Here is a 4,558-nt window from a genome sequence, read left to right as displayed (position 1 = left end):
ACAACGCTGAAATTGCTATGATGAGCTTCCCATAAGATCTCTTCTTTAATCTCTGTATCGTCAATTACACACAATTATCCTCAGAACCTTAGCGTTCTATCTTTAGAAATATGGAAATAAACCTCTCTCATTTGCATTCTCTTATAGAGTCTTCTGAATTTCTGAATCTGTCCATTGAAGCGTTTTGATTCTGATATGAACTTTCGGCTCAATTCTGAGGGTAGTCATAAGATTCAAAAGGTGGCCTACTATAGATTTGAAATTTCGAACTTCCTATCCAATCCTTGAGTACCAACTGTGCAACTAAAGACTCTCGACTCAGTGCATTTGCGACTTTGCTCACCTTTCTAGAGTGATATAAAATATCATAGTCATATTCCTTAATGAGTTCCATCCAGCGACGCTGTCTCAAATTCAATTCCCGAGGTCTCAACTGACGGGACGCATATGCAACAACCCTATCTTGCTGCATCAACAAGCAACCAAATCCTTTAAACGATGCATCATTGCAGATCTCATAACCTTCAGGACCAGATGGAATGGTCAACACAGGTGCGGTAGTCAACTTCTGCTTAAGCTCTTGAAAACTACGCTCGCACTCATATGTCCACACAAACTTTTCTTACTTCCTCAATAGTCGAATCAACTGCAACGTTGACGTTGAAAACCCTTCCATAAAACTCCTGTAATATTCGGTTAATCCCCAGAACTTCTAATCTCTGTCACTGCAGTCAATATCGGCCAATTGATCACTGCTTCAATCTTGGACAGGGTCTACGGAGATTTCTTCGCCTGAAATCACGTGACCTAGGAACGCAATACGAATCATCCAAAACTCACATTTGCTAAGCTTATCGTAAAATCCAAAAGTACTCAAAGTCTGAAGTACCATCCCCAAATGTCTCTCGTGCTCCTCGGCACTCTTTGAACACACTAGGATAATTTCAATGAACATGATCATAACTGATTCAAGTACCCTTAAACATTCTGCTCACTAGACCCAAACAAATAGCTATGGTGTCCATCAAACCATACGGTATTACAGTGAACTCATAACTATTGTATCAAGTGCGAGATGCTAACTTCAGTATGTCCCTTTTTCCTGATCCTCAACTAATGATACCATGACCTCTAGTCGATCTTAAGAAATATCGATGTACAAACACAATGAACCAACTTTCTTCCTCATGAACAGAACTAGTGCTCCCCAAGGTTATGCATTGGAATGTATGAATCCCCTATTCAACAATTCCTGTATTTACACCTTCAGTTCTTTTAACTTGGGTAACACCATCCAGTAAGGAGCCTTAGGGACTGGCTCTGTTCCGGGTGCTAATTCAATCACGAACTCTATTTCTCTTCCTGACAACAAACCTGGCAATTCTTCAGAAAATACCTTAGAAAACTTATGTACCACGATTACATTCCCCATATTCGGCTCCTCAACTGACGCATCCATTATAGCTGCCATGTAGATTCGATAATCAACGACCAGAACTAGGTCATCTTCAATGACGAATAACAAGGATTGAAGTTCCTCTTCAACTTTCAGTGATTCAAAACTTTCGCTCGCTAGCTGAACAAACTAAATTATATCACTACCGCGATTCAAAACAGTAGAAAGCTTCTTGAGCCAAACCTTTTTATAAATGACTTCCAAGTCATACTTAAGCAAACCCCTTCAAGTACAACTATAGTCAAAGATTCACATTTCTATTACCTTATTACCACAACGAAAACCCTACAACCTTCACTGAAAATTATGCTATACTACTCTGATAAAAACATCTCAAAAACATTCTCATTCTGATTGATGCATGGTCGATCCCTTCATGCTCCTCTAGCCATCCTAGTGGCGTCCTATGTGCAGTAACAGTGCTTACACTCTCCTAAACTTACACTGACAGTTCCTAACCTGACGGCCGTGTTAGCCACATTCAAAGCATGTTCTCCTTTTTACTCTGACAATGGGCTGACTCAAGCCTCCTTTCCACAATCTCGGCACATAATCAGCGAGTCCCCTGCCTACTGTTAGGTAACAGCATGCGCTCTTTCTTGTACTGAAGGCCTATTCTAAAAACCCCACGATGTGTTCTATGGCGCACTCCTTTCAATTTGTCCCATCGGCTTTCCGAGACCGTTTCTAGCCAGGTAACTCTGATGGTCACAAACATAATAAGCACCCGTCTTACTAGGACACTGAGCTGATCCACGTTGGCTTCTATCAACATAACACACTCCAATCTGATTCCTTGCTGACCTAACTATCCCACTTTTCTAGATGGACGAAATGGAATACTTTTCTACGATCAGACTTCTTCCTCAACTGATTTCCATCTCTACTAAATCTGAACCTTGACTTAGATACGGCGGCTTGATCCTCGATCACAACTCCAGATTAAGTCTCAACATGCGCAACAACAACAGCGGTCACAACACTGACATCAGTAGAAACAACGACAATAGCGGCGACTCGATCCTGAGCTTACGAACCCAAAATACTTCCCAAAGACTTTGGTGCCTAAACAATCCCGATGAATCAAGGATTATTCGGTGCTGCTACACTCTCAGTATCGACCAGTGGCGGTACTCTCACACTCGCGCTGGTCTAAGCCTACGCTCTAACTCGGTACCAACTCTTGTCAGCATCGTACCCTGAGGTACAGGTCCTATCAACCTCTTCCAAGGAGTTCTCTACTCCTGGTCACTCATCCTACAGGCTCTTTATAGACACTCGTTTTCCAATTTCAACATCAGGTTAGAATTTGAGTGACCCAACAAACAAGCTACCAATCAACTATCACTCATATGCATTAGCATATTAAAAGCCTTTCCTATTAACTATCCCATGACTCATCGCACCTTATCACTCCATACACAGACCATTCTCTAATACCACTTAAATGGGGATGTCACGCCCCGATCCTCCGAGCACGCGAACATCCCACTCTGGTCGATACAAATGCGACATTCCCAGGTAGTGTCGCCGACCCCATTAATTTATTATTGCACAAGCGGAACGTATTATAAACCCCTGACAATGAAATACAGGATAGAAAAGCAGGAAATAAAATCACAACATAATACTTTCATAATTCAACAGAATTACAAAAGACCGGCTCTTAAAAAGGAATTGTCCTACGACTTACAAGTTAGACACGTTCTCCAATCCTTATGACTTCACCTCTGCAACTCCTCAAGGCCAACCAAAGCTATATGGCTGCTCCATCTACCAGGGACCTGAAATTTTAATCCTCAAACCGGGATGAGACAATGTCTCAGCTAGTTCAACCCCCTAAACCCTTATTAGAAAGAAAATACGCCCCGGGTGGCCTAGCCATATCACACAAAGACTTACCTCGCATTAGTCTTCATCTGCAGGTTAGCACAATTTATATAATTCAACCACGTGCAATTATAATAACCAAATAGCTGCAGCACAATCGCATCATCAGAACAATTCAACCACTTGGATTGTCTCAGCAATCAATCGACATGGCCGATTACATGTCATTCTAGCAAATCAATCATTGCTCTCAATCACGGCCCTATAGGAAGGTTTAACAACCAGTGGCAATCATGGCTCCACTCGGCACGACCTTCAATTAGGTGGTCCATCACGGCCTCAATGGGCACGACCTCTCATAGGTGGTCAATCACGGCCAATCTCCCATCAATTTCCACACTTAGAATTTTATAAAGAATCCCTATTTATCACAATCAACACTCAATTTGCCACACCCATTCATCAAATTCAAATTCTAAATGCACAGCAGCGATCAGCACGAAATTCTGAGAATTTAGGGTCTCCAAAATAATTTTCGGAATTTATTAAATAATTAAATTTATTCCGAAAATTAATTAAATAATAATATTCATATTTTCACAATCCACATTCAATTTATAATATCCAATCATCAATTTCAAAATCCAAATACACAGCAGCGATCGGCACGAAATTTTGAGCAACCGAGGTCAAAAATAATTTTTCCGTTTTTTTTAATAATAATATTATAATAATTTCGGAATATAATATAATATCATAAATTCCAGAATTCGAAATCATTAAATAATTCAAAAATAAAACCCTATTATGTCACATCAAGGCTTTATATTAAAATAAACATACTAAACTTTAAACTAAATACACTTTAACTTAATTAAACATCCTAATCTAATCCACAATCAAATAAATTAATCTAACCACCTAAACTTACTTAGCTTAGACTAAGCACACTTAGGGCATCATTAACCGTCTAATCAAGATTTAGTGAGCTACACTCACCGAATTAGTGAGTCGAGCGAACCAAAACGACGGGGACAACGCGAGGATTGACTTTCCTCAAGGCGGGCCGAGCATCCGGGCTCGGGAAGACGGCCAAAACGGGCCAAGAAGGGGCTGAGAAACCCATTTTTACAGCTGTTGGTTGCGGCTGGACGGAGGCTGATCGGCGGCAATTCGGGCGCGAGGAACGGCGGAGAAGCGGCGACTGCAGCTTGGCAGGTGAGGCGGCGGCTCCAGCGGGACTCACGGTGGCCGGAGGTGGCGGGCCTATGC

This window comes from Eucalyptus grandis, chromosome 4 (assembly GCF_016545825.1).
Source record: "Eucalyptus grandis isolate ANBG69807.140 chromosome 4, ASM1654582v1, whole genome shotgun sequence".
NCBI classification, from domain to species: domain Eukaryota; kingdom Viridiplantae; phylum Streptophyta; class Magnoliopsida; order Myrtales; family Myrtaceae; genus Eucalyptus; species Eucalyptus grandis.
Note: the sequence above shows the minus strand (reverse complement) of the source record.